The sequence below is a fragment of the Littorina saxatilis genome, linkage group LG16 (assembly GCF_037325665.1).
Source record: "Littorina saxatilis isolate snail1 linkage group LG16, US_GU_Lsax_2.0, whole genome shotgun sequence".
Taxonomy (NCBI): domain Eukaryota; kingdom Metazoa; phylum Mollusca; class Gastropoda; order Littorinimorpha; family Littorinidae; genus Littorina; species Littorina saxatilis.
This window is the reverse complement of record NC_090260.1, coordinates 40,787,994-40,805,096: the sequence shown is the minus strand read 5'-3', so window position 1 is coordinate 40,805,096 and position 17,103 is coordinate 40,787,994. Positions and strand designations below refer to the sequence as shown.

Sequence of the window (17,103 nt, the reverse complement as noted above, 5' to 3'; positions counted from 1 at the left end):
TACATGATATGCACAGTCTCGTGAAAAACTTTGCTGGCAGTTGTTCTTGACACAGAAAAGATGTATGCCAGGTGTTGCAGAGGTGTGTTAAGGCGTATATGCATGAATGAGAGCTTGAAACTGTGTCAGTGCTCTGCGCGAGTGTGTTGGCAAATGCCATGCAAGAAAATCAAATAATGTAACAAGTGTGAAGAAATTAGAAATCCCAGTAAAATATCGTACAGTATCGTCATTGTCCCTCAAAGAATCAAGTGTCATTTTTTTTCTTGGCAAGTTCGTCTTTAAGTTCCCGAGTTTCTAGCACCAGCCTGTTTAGTTCATCCCGTTGCTGCTTTTCTTCATCTTTAGAAATCCAGGCAAAATTGTCATAGGTTTCAGTCTGGCAGTAAGTACCACCACAGTCACCTCTCTCGGGAAGAGGAGCAGCCAGTTCTGCTGTATCCGAAGTACCTTCACCGTCGCCATCAACAGCATCCTCTGCTAAATTAGGGTGAGAAGGAGTTGACTCACTCCCCACAAGCTTCTTCCTCTCCTTGAGTCTCTGGTACTGTCCTTGTTGGCTGTCAGGCTGTGTCCCTGCACCATACCCAAGTTTCAAAGTAGGTGTTTACTTCCCACAGATGCATGGTTGCCCTGCAAACAAAATCAAAGGCAAATGTATTGTAAATTATGGATTGGGAGTTATTTTAAAAATAAGTCACCCAAACAAAATGAATGAGTAAATCTAGACACAGATCTACCCTTTAAAACTGAACTATAAAGTTGTATCAACAATGACCATTTAGTGTTCAAATAAATTCTGATTATCAAATCCAAGTATTTCACACCTATGGCATTCTCACAAGTCATGGTTTTGGGCAACCATGATAAGGCCAACAAAAAACAATTGTCTGTTTCTGGTCACCCGACCGACCCTAAATTTCGGCGCCGACCCTAAACTTTTTTTTTCCAAACTCAAAATTTTTATTTTATTTTTTATTGGTGGTAAAGGACAGGGTGAGAAAATGAACAACAAAAACGTGTGAAAACGAAAGTCCGCTGACGATTTGTAAATGTGTTGAGTGTCTTGTCTCTATGTATAGTGAATCCAGTCTCTTTGCGCGATTTTTAAAGTTAGTTTTATTGGTCTACATTTGGGGTAAAAAAAAAAAAAAAAAAAAAAAAAAAAAAAATCCCGACCTACCGACCTTATTTTTTTTTTAGCCATGTTACCAGAAACAGACAATATTTTTTTTGTTGGCCTAAGTTGTTATACTGAGAGTAAGTGTAAGACTGACTCACTCACTGCTCAGTCATAGACTGCACTCGGTGCAGGACTGACCGCACACTACCATCACAACACAGCTTGCATAAAACACAGACTAACCAAGGCAGGTGAACAAAAGCATGAGTACTTACCATTGACAAAATGATCAGAGCACACGTATCTCCTAGCTGTTGATTCAAAGTTGAAATTCTTCAGCTGAAGCTGTGCCAACCATTCTCGCCCGCGTCGTGCAGTCAAATCCCTTGTCTCTTTGCCCTTTCCGTTGACAACAAATGGAACAGAAAAGAATCTTCTGTCCCTATCTCTATCTTGTCTGTTATGGCAATGTTTAACACTACAACTAGAGACCATGTCGATAAATGCGGAAGATTCAGAGTGCAGATTTCGCGTGTTGCCTTCTCGCGAGTTCCGCCGGAATGCCAGAGGCAAGGCCGGACAACTCTGCACACGACTGTGTGACGTCATCGCGTCAGAGCTCATACCAAGTTGTGTTGTGTTGTGTAACCTACAGATAAAAAAAAAGTGTAATCATGCAGTAAGAGAAATGGAAAGAGAAAGTTTTTGTTGAGACAGAACAGAAAACTTAGGACGGAAAACTTTTTTTCAACAACTTCAAGGGAGAGAATGCAAACACTAAACACTCCCGGTTATGACCTTGACCTTTTGTTTGTTTTCGCATTCAGTTCTTTTCGTACGGCAATTTCAGCTTGTAAAATAAACAAATTTACGAACATTTTCTGATAAATAATGTTTGGAGATACCTTGTATTGAATTATAGTATATACACAAAGAAAAAAAATGAAACTTAGAAGTCAATTCTTGATTCCCCTAAATAATGAAAACTGCTTTCCCTAAACAATTCATTGTTTACGTAAATAATTCATTGTTTACGTAAATAATGATTTATTTAGCAACATTGCTGATTCTTTATAAACAATGTAATATAAGTCTAAATAATATATTGTTTACGTAAATAAATCATTATTTACGTAAACAATGAATTATTTACGTAAACAATGAATTGTTTAGGTAAATAATGAATTGTTTACGTAAACAAAAAATTATTTAGAATTGTTTTACATTGTTTATAAACAATTACTTATTTAGCACATGAGCTTCTAAATAATGATTATTTAGCTAAAACTGGTGAAAAAAAACATGAAAAAGTATCCAAATAATTATTTGACAAACGGAATGCCATACAGGCCTTGGTCAGTCAACCACGTTTCATCTGTGTACTTCGTGTTTGACGGAAAAAGAATAACACCAACCCCGTTCTCCTGTATATTACTGAAAGCCACATTTTCTTCTTCATTCAATTTCTGTTTTCAAAAGCTTCGTCAACTTTCCACTTACACGACAAGCTCCCTTTACCAAGCTTCAATTAAGAACCCTGAATACAAAAGGTCAAAACAAAACAATAGGTACTACTTTCACTATCGTCGTCTGCAATAAAAACCGAAAATGGCGAAACGCTTTGCAACCTACACAGAGGACGAACTTGCCAAGAAAAGATGGAACCTAACACCAGTGACAACAAAAAGGTGCACAGACAGTTCCGTGCGGATCTTTCGCCATTATCTGAACGAAAAGGGAAAAGGTGAGGATTTTGAAGCAATGTCGAAAAATGAACTGAACAGTACTCTTGGCTCTTTCTATATATGGAAGCTAGATCTGAAAGTGGCGACTTGTATAAACGAAAAACACTGGAAGGGATCCGGTACGGTCTGAATCGCCACCTGAAGTCGCCACCGCACAACAACGACTTCGATATTGTTCGGGATTCTGATTTTTCCGTCGCTAACGAAATGTTCAAGGCGGCTGTCAAAGAACTCAAGCAACAAGGCAAAGGGAACATCACCCACTACGAACCCATGGCCGAAGCCGACAGGCAAAAGCTGTACCACAGCATGTACATGAACACGGCGACACCAACGGGGCTAGCGAACAAGGTACAGTTCGACGTGCGGTATTACTTTTCAAGAAGGGGTGCAGAAAACATGCATTCCATGACCAAAACCACGTTCCGAATCAAAACAGACGCAACAACAAACAGAGAGTATGTGTGCAAAAACTCCGACGAACTTACCAAAAATCACCAACACGACACGGCATTCGTCACCGGATTCATGCCAGCGAATCTGACAGATTGGTTTAAACAAAGTTTTATTCAGGATTTCTTCGCATGAACAGTTCAAAACACACAACTAGGACACGCACTCAAGCAAACGCTTATATCACGTGACCAGAACAGTACTAAATTACACACATTTTCGTAATGGTGGACATAACAACAATAAACCAGAAGAACAAATTGAAAGAATGGGGATGGGGAGCTAACTAGGAACAAAGGAATCTACAGAAGATAAAAAGAAAAGGGAGGGGGAGGAGGAAGAAAGTACTAACAACCACAAGGAGAGACAAGGACGAAAGCGCATAGGAAGAGAGCATCAAGTCTAAGACATGCAACATGTAAATTCAGGTAAATGTAACAATTTTTTATGGAAGGCAGTAATTCGTTAACATGTAAAATACGAGACAAACGATAATAATCATTACTTATACGCTGCTTATGTAATCAAATACGATAACACAGGGAGAGGCAGTGTGGAGGTACACATACGCCTGCCCACACACATATACACTATCAATGCGTGAACACATCCATCAAATCAGAAATGCGTTGGATCAGAAACTTTAACATCTAGTTCGGAATAGAATTCAATAATACGTTCTCTTTTCCTTGTTGTAATAAGGTTTCGTGCCTGGCGATAGTTCAACCAGTCTTCCGGCTGCTTGCTTGTTTTGGCTTTCAAGTGAATCTGGTCACGTTGGTCAATTAACGTTAGGATTTCAGGTGTTATCCAGGGTGCGTCTTTTGGGCGTATCGTGACTTCTTTTACTGGCATAAACTGTTTTGCTATATCCATAAACATTGCAGAAAAAATATTAACACTTTCATCAAACACCTCCTTCATCAAGATTTCTTGCCAGTTAACCTGAGAAAGTGCTGCACAAAAACCATCAGCATTAAGTTTATTATAATTAAAAATTGTTCTTTTATAGGAAATATTTTTGTTCACACTTCTATCTAAAACAGCTTGTGGTACACTGTGGTCGCTACAAATAGGTGGCAAAACATTCACAGATTTAACCAACTGAGGAGTCTGGGTAATTACGAGGTCGATACATGTACTTGTGGTGGCTGTTACACGTGTCGGCGTATTCACAAGTTGACAGAGCTGGTGCGCATGTAAAATATTCAAAAAGTTCCGCGATGGAGAGTTCAGGATGTCGACGTTGAAATCGCCTAAAATCACAAATCTCAAAAACTGGTTATTCACTCGCCTTAAGCTTTCATCAATTAAATCCCAATAATGAATATTTGCATTGGGTGGGCGATTCGTGCCCCGTGGAGTCTTTCAGGAAGTATATCAGCCACCTCAACCCCGTCGTCGCGATATAACCTTCGTGGTTGAAAACGACGTTAAACACCAAATAAAGAAAGAAAGACCCCAACCCCGACTGCGACCGTCTTTGGGTGTATCCTCTGGACACTTTTTGCTACAGATTCGCCGGTTTGGTATGCGAAGAAACCAATCGGTGTAAACTCAATGTCCCAGTTCCTCCCCCGTCTGAGCAAATCCTGCGGTCTGAGTCAAGTTTACACAAATCACTCGATCCGGGCCACAAGTGCCACTGTCCTGCATCAATCCAGCTTCACGCCTGCAGAAATCATGGCTGTGACCGGTCATCGAAGCGTCAGCGCGCTCACCACATACCAACGTACATCAGATGCCCAGAAGCTACAGATGGGTGACGCTTTGGCAATTGAGGCTTCGTCTTCTTCCCTGACACGCACGCAGACAGTCAGGCAGGTCCAAGGTGCACCGACGGTGATGGCAGGTTCGGATTACGAAACACTCGACTGTTTCTTTGATGAGATACAAGAACCAACAGACGAAAGTGTGCCCCAGATGAGGAAAATAGTCTTCCAAAACTGCACCATCAACAACATTAACATCACTGTGAGAAAATGAACGATCCAATCACAACCAGTTCCCCTGCGAAACTATTTAGGTGGACTTTCCCACGACGTGACCTACAAAAAACCTCCGTGTTCGTTCGCGCCTTGAATTCAACCTGTGTTAGTGCGCGCGTGTGTTTGTGTGTTTAGATTTCGTTCGTTTTCGCTGTTTGGTTAAAAAAAAGTGTATTTAATCATTAAAAGGTTCAGAAACGGTGGTTGTTACTTAGTTGAATACATTCTCCCTTCGTCTTTCTGTCTCTCTCACACACACTCTACTCTCCCTATCTCTCTGTCAGGCTCTGTCTGTCTGTCTGTCTGTCTGCTTGTCTGTCTGTCTGCTTGTCTGTCTGTCTCTCTCTTTGTCTCTCTCTCTCTCTCTCTCTCTCTCTCTCTCTCTCTCTCTCTCTCTCTCTCTCTCTCTCTCTCTCTCTATCTTACCTTTTTCTTAGAAACCTTTTCCGTACGACCGCGTACAAGGGTAAAAGGGAGGGGGGGGGGGGTTACGTTATTAACATTGGGCCTAGTTTTAATTACCACAAACCAGTTTTTGAATTCTTCTTCATGGTGAACATGGGTGTCCCGATCCGGTTTGAGGTCAGCACTTAATTGTCTTCCGTGTTTTTTCAGACTGGCGAGTGTAAAGACTGTTGTCGGTGCAACGAGGAGTCAAAGTGTGACAGTGAGAACTGTGAGTGTCACTCTGACGAAAGTCCCTGCTCCTCTCGCTGCTTTGCCACGGGATGTGGGAACCACAAGACTGTCATGGTGAGTGGTGGTCGGAGTAATAAATTACCTTTAATATGCATTAGCACTATCTCTCTCTTTATCTCTCTCTCTCTCTCTCTCTTTTCCTCTCTCTCTCTCTCTCTCTCTCTCTCTTTCTCTCTCTCTCTCTCTTACCTCCTTTTGTTCTTAACTTTATTTTTTTTTAAATTTTATCAATGTGTGTATGTGCGTCCCAAGAACAGATTGTAAGAAAAGGCGTAACCTTAAATCTTAATCCTTGAAAAAAAAAGTTCAATTCAATTCAATTCAATTCAATTTTTGTTCCTCTATCTCTGTCTCTCTCTTTACCTCTTTTTCTTTGTCTCTCTCTCTCTCTCTCTCTCTCTGTTGTTGTTGTTTTTCTCTACCTTTTTCTACATGAATGTCCGAGTAAATTATGTGCTGGTTGAAAACAAGCTCGTTCTATTGCTCATGCCACACCGCTTGAAAAATCAAATTTGATTTGATTTGATTTGATTTGATTTGATCTATCTCTCTCTCTCTCTCTCTCTCTCTTCATCATCATCATTATCATCATCATCATTATCATCATCATCATTATCATCATTATCATCATCATTATCATCATCATCATCGTCATCTTTATCATCACGAGTTTAGGTTTTACGACCTCCTTTTGTTGTTAACTTTTTTTAATTTATTTTTTATTTTTTATTTTTTATCATTGTGTATCTATGTGTCCCAAGAACAGATTGTAATAAAGGCGTAGCCTTAACTCTTAATCCTTGTTAAATAAAGTTCAATTCAATTCAATTCAATTCTCTCTGTACATTCACAATTTTGACAATTACGCAAGAATTCAAGTAAAGCTGTTAACGTGTATATAGTCTTGTGAATAGTGTTTCTGCCTTTTACTGTAATGTTTAACTTTTGTAAATGTTTAACGTGTATATATATATATATAATATTAGAGTAGTCCCTCTCTGAAAAGAAGCTCTTTTGTATTTCTTTTGCCACAACCCTCGTAAAATAAAATGTGATTTGATCTCTCTCTCTCTCTGGTGATATGCAAGAAAAACATCTCAACTTTCACAGTATCATATTTGCATCTAGTGCGTGGTCAAAAGAATCAAAACTTACCCTATTTTTACGAGATTGATACTAAAGTGCTTTCAAGTCAGAGTCGAATGTGTTCGCTATACGTAATGATGTACGGAATGATCACGTCACCCCAAACGTTTTTGCTCTGAATAATTGCAACGTGCAAACAACACATCCCGCCGCGTAACTGGTGTCAGGCATGATAGTCTCTCCGCAGACAATAACAAGTCATGTCAACAATATGTCATGAAATGTAACTGGTTAGGTTCTTGTGTCACTCTGCAGGGACAGATAGTAGACGCGTACCTTTCAAAGGAACAAGTCCAAGTACTTGCAAAAAGCCAAACCACGTCTGACGCCGAGACAACACGCCCCATCACGCTAGACACAACACAGACCAGCAGCATACCAGCGAGCTGTCAGGGATCAGCGCCCGACAACGAGGTAAATTCATCTAACTTATTTGTCTTATATTTCATCATGGTCAGAGAAATAGGAAAACAAGAACGCTGAAGTCTGATTAACCTTTCAGTCAAGCGCACAAACCTGACACACCTACAGCGAAGTGATGCCACTGAAAAAGTCCATGTCGCTCTCACTTTCCCATTACACACACACACACACACGCAAGCACACACGCACGCGCGCATGTACACACACTTCCACACACGCACACGCCCACAAACACGCACACACACATACACACACACACACACATACACACACACACACACACACACACACACACACAATGCACACACACACACGTACTCACACACACACACACACACAAACACATATGCACACACACACATACACACACACATACACACACACACATACACACACACACACACACACATACACACACACACACACACACATACACACACACACACACACACACACACACACACACACATTCATATTAGCAGAGTTTAATCAGGAAAAGACGATAAATTATATACAGATTGGCACAACATTCATATCCTAAAAATTATAAATAGATATTTTACCTCGTATTCCACAAATACCTTGCCATAGTCTAAACGGATAAAGTGAAGCCTTTACACAGCAGGCACGTTTGTATTTAAAATAACAACGTATCTTTAAATTATTTGCTTGATAAGAGCACACACACGCACCTAAAGTGTGGATGGTTACCTAAGAGGCGGCACTGGGTGTAGTGCCTTTCTAGTGCACTTGCACTACAACAGCACTGGGTGCAGTACTCGCTCCGGCATCGAAGAATTTTGCACTAAAAAATGCACAAAATTTGACCTATTTCGTCGCCTATAGAGGACGGAAAGAATGTCATTTTGAACATTGTTATGACATTCTTTCCGTCAAAAAAGTCAATTTAACGGTGTTAAATGAAGCGACCATCCACACAATTAGGTTGCCATCCAGAGTTTAGGTTGCCATCCACGTGTGGATGGTTGCCTTATGGTGATTTAGGCAACCAAACCTGTGGAAACGGGGGTACACACACACACACACACACACACACACACACACACACACACACACACACACACACAAAGCACACACAAAGCACACACACAAAGCACACACACTCACACCATAAACATACATTCCAACAAATATACATGACTATAAATACGTAAATACTTGACTGCATATGTCATCCCGAATTCATGGCATTGCCCAATTTGCGGAATCGGCAACATTTTTTGCCCATTTTGCGTAATTGGCAAAACGTTGCCCATTTCGCGGAATCGGCAGCATTTTGCTGTAAATGCGTACACGCCTCTTAAAGGTACTGAACTTGTCAAATCCAGGTGCACGGAGCCCCTGGGGCTTTTAGTCATACCTCAGGCAGCTATCTGTTAGAAGAACTACCAAGTTTCATTGACTTGCACCCAAAGAGTCAAGAACTGCGATTTTTTTACGAATTAATTTCGTACTCGGACCCGGCTGGTCTTGGCCTATTTTCGGATCTAAATTTAGATCAGGGAGATCACCACATCATGCACAAAAAGACATAGAGAATACTACATGGCTTGCTGTGTCGTACCAGATTTACACGAGTTGTTTTTTTAAATAGTGAACTGCGAGCGAAAGCGAGCTGTTCACTATTTGAAAAAGCAACGAGTGTAAATCTGGTACGACACAGCAAGCCATGTAGTATTCTGTTTATCCTACATTATATACTTCTGTGCCAGATCTAACTAAAAGTCACCGACAGCGCTATTGCCTTTGGATCAACCCGCTTTAGAACTTCAAACCACTTTACTCAATTTGACATTCATTCCTCCGCCATGACACACACTCTCAAACTAGGACAAAGTAGTTCGCCTTTGTTAACACTGTTAAGTTTAATATTGAACATTGATTAAATAAATTCGAACAACGAAATGATGGTCACTTCAAAATATACCAGATAAAAAGAAAAGCAGTGGATACAGGATAAAAGAAACCAAAAGGAACAACAACAACAAAGCATATCCTTCCGCGATAGGATGACAGTCAAGTCGGAGCCAGGCGAGTCGACAGCTTTCTGATGGTCACTTCTCGGTTTGGTGACTGGACAACTATTGGTTGATGTTGATGGTACCAACGTGCACAGGCCTTGCAAACAGTGTTGTTAGCGTTTGCTGGGATGTGATTGTGGCAGTGGCAGTGGAGACGGCTGGAGTTGAAGTGGCCGTGCGAATCCAATGTGTCGTCTGCCGACACTGGCGACAGCTCCGAGACCGGTGCAGTGCCGTTTAGCATCAGACTGAAGCCACGGTGTTCCTCTTGGGAAATGCTGCTTAACGTTGTTGTGCCCAGATAGCTGCATTATTTTGGTCGGAGGAACGTTATTCTCGGAAAGTTTCTGCACTAGGAACTGGCGTGCAGAGTGGTTGGTGTAGATCTACCTCGGGTTGATGATCCCAGCTTTTCTTCACATGTCGCCCTGGCTTTGGTTGTGGATTGTCTTTCGCAAAATTGGAGATATTCTCTGCCATTACTGTCTTCATGCAAGGACACGTCTCCTCACTGCATGTGCCTGTGAGGTGTCACGCTGCGCAGACCAAAGTTGACTGTGTTTTGCCACCACAGAGTATTCAGGATTACTTCTGGATCTGCGACTCCGAGCTGTTTTGTCTGCCACAGCTTGTCAACATCTTCATCTTTCAGCGGTTGAGCCCTGTTAGGTAAGTTGCCACAACCTTCCTGTTTAACAATCTTCTGCTTTGTCTTCACGACTTCTCTCAGTTACAAGTGCAAATTCGGGGCCGTCTATAACGGGTGCACAGTACTTTTTAGACTTCAACTGTCGATGGATGCTGCTGAGAAGGCCCCTCAGCGTGGAGATGGTTCATACTCTTTGCCATCCGGTTTTTTCAAACTCATGAAAAGAGAGCAGAGAATTTTGCATAATTTTTGTGGTTGGATGGTGCTAATGTTTCTTTTGTCCCCGTGTTTCGCCATAAACGTCGATAGGCGACGTATATCGTAAACCGTTTTTCGGAGAGTGTTCTTGTTCTTGTTTGTCTGAACGAATGAGTCTATTGGAGAAAAATCATAAATCATGGATGACTCGCTTTTTTCTTCATCGACTTCGTCATTCGCGTCATCGCCAAACATGTCTTCGAACAGCTCATCACTCAAAAATTCTTTCAGTGTTGACAAATCGGTTTCGTGGCAGTTGCCATTTTGTTGCAAAAGTAGTTCTTCATGAATATGTAATTACTAATTTACATAGCATGACCTTCCGGTTGACCTCATTTACATGATATACACACGTGTGATTTGAACGATTTTTATCTCACGGGTATCTCTCTCACGTATGTAGGATAAACGTCACTAGCAAACTATGTCAGACGTCATCATGAGTTTGTGTAAAACAAAATGGAGGCCGGAATCACTCAGTTGAATCGAACTCCGACCAAACACCACGTAATAACTAGGTTAATTTTTGCACTCGCGTGAACAAAAAACTGTCGAGCTTCACAGATGTCGTCGTTGGGTAGTTTTGGGTTTGTTTTACTACCATAGGAGGATTTTTGAACTGTAAATGCACTCAGCTGCAACAAAAACGCAAAACGAAGGCTGTGAGCTGCACTGTGCCTTTAAATCAGCCAATTTATGCGAAATCGGCAGCCGAATACGCGGACACGGCAATCGATTACGCGTAAGTTGCCCATGTTGCGAAATCGGCAGTAGTGAGTTTCAAGTGTGTGTGTGTGTGTGTGTGTGTGTGTGTGTGTGTGTGTGTGTGTGTGTGTGTGTGTGTCTGTCTGTGTGTGTCTGTGAGTGTGTGTGTGTGTGTGTGTCTGTGTGTGTGTGTGTGTGTGTGTGTGTGTGTGTGTTTTACAAACTGACCGGAAACTGACCATGGCGCATTTGTTTTCACTCAAATCCACTCTGCCAGATACGGCTACTGTAGTATTATAGTGTGTTGTAGTGTTGCAGTGTGTTGTAGTGTTGCAGTGTGTTGTAATGTGGTGTAGTGTTGAAGTGTGCTGTAGCAGAGTGCTGTAGATAGTGAGCCTAAAAACCAAAGCAACCATGTTACGACCTAAAATTCATCTAAACCTAAAAAACAATTCCGTGTCACTCGTTCAATGTGCGTAATGCTGAAAGTTTTATCTACAAAAAAATTCTATCACTGAAGAAAAATCCTCGTCGCCGCGATATTGGCATGTGCGGTGATGATGTACACGGCATTTTGTTACTGGAATAAGTAACTAAGCACGTTTTTCAAACAGCATGTTGCACAAGAGGAAGAAGAAATGTGCGTGTCCCCAGTGTCATCTCCAACCCTTCTTGCAGTATTGTTGGTGATCTGGCATCACATCTCCCCCCTTTCCCCGTCGCGATATAACCTTGAACGGTTGAAAACGACGTTAAACACCAAATAAAGAAAGAAAGAAAGTGATCTGGCAGTCAACAGTTGTTTTTCAGTGTTACGCATGTTTCGGTGTCACAATTGTTTAAGCTGTCTCCACTACCACCAGGTTGTTGGACCTTCATGACATTCTGCTTGATTACTCGTAATGATCATGATTCAATGTGTGTCTGCGAAATAATCCGTTCTTGGTGCTAAGTATTGCACAAAGTAGATTGTTTGGTCACACCGAAACATCCGTTATGCTCCCAACCCTGGTCACGTTGAACGCCACCATGCTTTGCCCATAGGTTGTATCTGGAGCATACACAAACAGTTTGGATAAGCTTTGGGCTGTTTATGTTTTACCTCTGATTCCCCCTTTCTGTAACCAGCAGTTAGGAAGAACCTTCAAAAAACGTTGTCCACACTGAAAAGTTGCACTGCAAAACTCTCTAAAGGGCATAATTATGTTCCTGCTTTCTAAATAAACTGTTTAAAGAGGATACTCTTGCGCGATTAAGCGAAATGGGCAAAAATGTTGCCCATACCGCGAATTCGGCACGACACATAAATACAGGTCTACATATACCAAAATACATGCATATGAATACATTCACATTGAAATTGTATGTGGTTATGATGGCAAGGTATAACACATCATTTCAGCTACCCCTCTCCTGGATATTATACGTTATCCCAGCGAAGCTGGAGGTATCTCACGAACGCTATACTGTAATCGACTTGAGAAATGTTCTTCCCAATAACACATAATAAAGAATTTTTTCAGGAATGGACACCAAAAATGAAATCGAAATTTTTAATCATCGACCTTTTTTTTAATCGTCGACCTTTTAAAATCCTCGACCTTTTGTCCTGTAGACGTTTTGTTGTTGACCTTTTGTCACCCTCGACCTTTTGTCGCACTCGACCTTTTGTCGCACTCGACCTTTTGACTCTTGACCAAATGTCCTCGACCTTTTGTGCCTCGACCTTTTGACCCTCGACCTTTTGGTTCTCACCCGAACTGGATTTAGTCACTCTGATGGGGGGTGGTAGTAGCAGCGCTCCGAAACAGGTCATTGACACACTATTCGCCGAGAAAAGGAAGATATAACGGTACTCCACGGACACTGGCTAAGCCCACTCAGTGTTGTCTGTCTGTCTATAATGTTGCTTGTCTGTCTGTCTGTCTGTTTTTCCGTCTGTCTGTCTGTTTTTCCGTCTGTCTGTCTTTCCGTTTGTCTGTCCGTCCGTCTGTATGTCCGTTTGTGTGTCTGTCCGTCTGTCTGTTTGTCGATCTGTCCGCCCGTCTGTCTGTCTGTCTGTATGTCCGTTTGTGTGTCTGTCCGTCTGTCTGTTTGTCGATCTGTCCGCCCGTCTGTCTGTCTGTCTGTTCTTCAGTCTGTCTGCCTGTTTGTCAGTGTGTCCGTCTGTCTGTCTGACTGTCCTCTGCCTGTTTGTCAGTCTGTCCACCCGTCTGTCTGTCTGTCTGTCTGTCTGTTTGACTGTCTGTCTGTCTGACTGTCTGCATGTTTGTCAGTCTGTCCGTCTCTTCCTGTGTGTCTGTCTGCCTGTTTGTCAATCTGTTCGTTTGTCTGTCTGTCTGTCTGTTGTCTGACAATCTCCCTGTTTGTATGTCTGTCTGTCTGTACCGACTGTCTGTCTGCCTGTTAGTCTGTCTGTCTACCTGTTTGTCAGTGCGTCTGTCTGTTCGTCAGTCTATTTGTCAATGTGTATGTCTGTCTGTATGTCTGCCATTGTTATGTCTGTCCGTCTGTTTTTCAATCCTCTCAAATATTGTTTTGAACAGTTAACTTCTACACTCGATGAACAACACAGTAAATAAAATTCGCAGAACTAACTGGTGAAGCAAGCCTATCCTTTATTCTAACTGTATGGTGTAAATTTCTCCCTCGAGGTATCTTATCTTGGCCATGCATTGTCTAGAAATTCCATTTAATGAAAACTATTCATATCGTGTTTTGTATCGATGTGTAGGTCAGAATGTCTTCTCTCAGCTGGTGTCCGTTTTGCAATTGCCACACGCACGAGACGATAAGCAAAGGCAAAAAACAAAAACTACACGTTTTCCTAGGAGTGATATGCCTGTGTCACAGAACGGCTTATCTCGCTCTCTCAGCTGTGATATTTTTAGAACTCCGGGCTGCGCTGGCGCTGAGGTTATCAGCAACCTCAGCCCACGCTGGCAGCATGAAAAGCTTCGGGGAAACGAAGCGCTTGGGCTGAAACCACAGAGACATATATATATCTCTGTGGCTGAAACAGGCGTGGGTGAAGCTGTGTATCGTCTGCGAACATTTCGTGACTGACTGCTTGGTGGTTGATGATGGTTGATAGCTGTGTTGTGTACAAGACAAACAGTACCGGACCTAAGACTGAGCCCTTTGGTACTCCATAGAATAGAGGTGTTGTGCTAGAACGATGGTGTGCCACAAGAACAAACCGACTTCTGTCTGACAGACAGGAACGGAACCAGGACAGAGCTGTGCTATTGGCGCCGAAATATTGTTCCAGACAAGAGAGTAGAAGGTTGTGGTCAATCGTATCAAACGCAACAGAGAGATCTAACAGAAGAAGAGCGGAGACTTAGTTGTGATCAACAGCAGTGAGTAGGTCATTTACAATGCGCAACAAAGCAGTTTCTGTTGAGTGGTTCGCACGATAGGCGGACTGGTGTACGTTCAAAGGCTGTTTGCTTCAAGGTGTGCATTGAGCTGATGTTGGACAACTTGTTCCATGATTTTGGACCAGAATGGCAAGTTTAAAACGGGTCTATAATTTTTGAGGTCATTTTGATGGAGGGGACGGCTTCTTCAAAAGGGTTTTACAACAGCTGTTTTCCAAGCTGGTGGAACTGAACCCGAGGAAAGTGACTCATTTATCAGATTGGTAATGATGGGGAGAAGGACATCTAGGTTGTCATACATCAGTTTGGTAGGAATGGAGTTCACATGTTTTGGGTTGGGTGGCTGAAACCAGCTTGCGGACAGACTCCACTGACACTGGACTGAAACTCGAAAACTACGGACCAGAATATTGTGCCTCATGCTGGGCTATCTGACTTTGATCAACAGAACCAAGCTGTTGCGAATTTGTACAACCTTCTCACGAAAGAAATCCGAAAAAACATCAGCAAGTTGGTCTGCTATGAGAACAGTTGGAACTTTTACATTTTGCGACTTGCCTAAAAGAGTGTTGACATGTTGAAACAATTCTTTGCAAGAAACACTTGCAGTAAGCGGCCTGGCACTGTTAGAAAGCTGTCTTCGCACCATGAACCAAATAGTTCACTTTACGTTTAGCAGTTCCATACAGATCTTTGTGTTTGGTCAGTTCGGACAACAACCACCTCAGCTCAGCGTGACGACGCTCTCGCTTCAACTCCTGGAGCTGAGCGGCAACGGCGGCATACCAAGGTGTGGCCTTAAGCTGCTGAACCATATGCAGGATAACATCGATAACCATAATAGCCATACTTGTGGGGAGATCTTCTTTAACGATAGTGTCCAATCAAAAATGAAGGACGCCACAGTTTGTTTGCATTACATCACAGTCTGTACTTTTGAAGCATTGCATTCTTCTTTAAGCCTTTTTTGTTTCTTCATGCACGAATAGTTTTGTCTTTTCTGTTGTCTTTGTCTTGTCTGTGCACAACTCTGTCTTGCTATTTCAGACTCACAGGCTTCATGAGCAAATCACTTCCCAGTGGCAGCTTAACACTCGTGTGGAAACAGTACAGTCTCATGCATGCCACAATATGCCTGCGGTGTTAAAGAGGCAACTCGTGGTATAAAAAGGAGCCAAGATTTGCCTTCTTCAGTGGTCTTCTGACTGTTTTGGTAGAATAAGCTGGTCACTTCGAGAAGACAAATTAAAACTTATGCCAGGAAGCACTGCATGGCTCTTTAACATGATATTTGAGGAAGTTCTAAGGCAAGAGCACAAAACAATTGACAGGGCACAAGGCGCAAGTATGGAAATAGTGAAAAAGATTCAAACCTACCGGTTTTGAATTTCAAAATCCCGCCTGTCAGACGGGGAGGTTCCAGAACACGCTAAATAAAGAGGGCCATGCAAATATTATTTTTTATTATTATGGTGAGCTTATATAGCGCGAACCACAATTAATTGTGCTCTCCGCGCTTTACATACTAATTTCTGCCGTGTGAAATGAAATTTTTTTTACAGACAGACAGACAAACAAACATTTTTTACACACGATATATAACGCATTCACATCGACCAGCAAACCTCAAGCCTGTTAGGCGAAACTTTACCTTTCACGGCCTTTATTCCAAGTCACACGGGTATTTTGATGGACATTTTTATCTATGCCTTTACAATTTTGCCAGGAAAGACCCAGTTGTATGCTTCAAGGGAACATAATATAACGAATGAAGACATTCCTAATAACTTAGAACATCCTGTTTTGACTGAGGAAGAACGTGATGGACTTGAAGGTATTATTTGTAAAGAAGAATTAGTCAAAGCAGTAAAACAACTTAAAAACGATAAAAGCCCCGGATCGGATGGATATTCAGCAGAATTTTTTAAATTTTTCTTTATTGATCTAGGTGCTTTCTTGCTTCGTTCAATTAATGAAGGTTTTAGAAAAGGTGAAATGTCGGTAACACAACGTCAAGGTGTGATCACCTGTATACCCAAAGAAGGGAAAGATAAAAGGTTTCTAAAAAAGTGGCGTCCTATTACTCTTTTAAATACTGTCTACAAAATAGCTTCCACCTGCATTGCTGAAAGGCTGAAACGTGTTCTCCCAACCATAATTCATGAAGATCAAAAAGGGTTTATGCAAGGTAGGAATATAGGCGAAAATATTCGTTTACTCTATGATTCTATTATTTATGCTAATGAACGACAAGCTGATGGCCTTCTGTTAATGGTAGACTTTGAAAAAGCTTTCGATAGCATTGCATGGTCGTTTATACAAAAAGCACTGAATAAATTTAACTTCGGAAATGATATAAAAAAAATGGATATTAACTTTTTACAGAAATAGTAAATCATGTGTAGCAGTAAACGGACAATATTCAGAGTGGTTTAACCTGGAGAGAGGAACCCGTCAAGGGGACCCTTTGTCTCCTTATATTTTTCTAA

At 41.7% G+C, this 17,103-nt stretch overlaps 1 protein-coding gene and 1 pseudogene across 1 annotated transcript in view; both read left to right on the top strand.

The window, feature by feature from the left end:
- LOC138950000 (uncharacterized) overlaps nt 1-17,103 on the top strand; it is a 276,950-nt gene that overhangs the window by 109,502 nt on the left and 150,345 nt on the right. The window lies entirely within an intron of this gene.
- On the top strand, nt 2,498-5,451 carry LOC138951376 (uncharacterized; annotated as a pseudogene).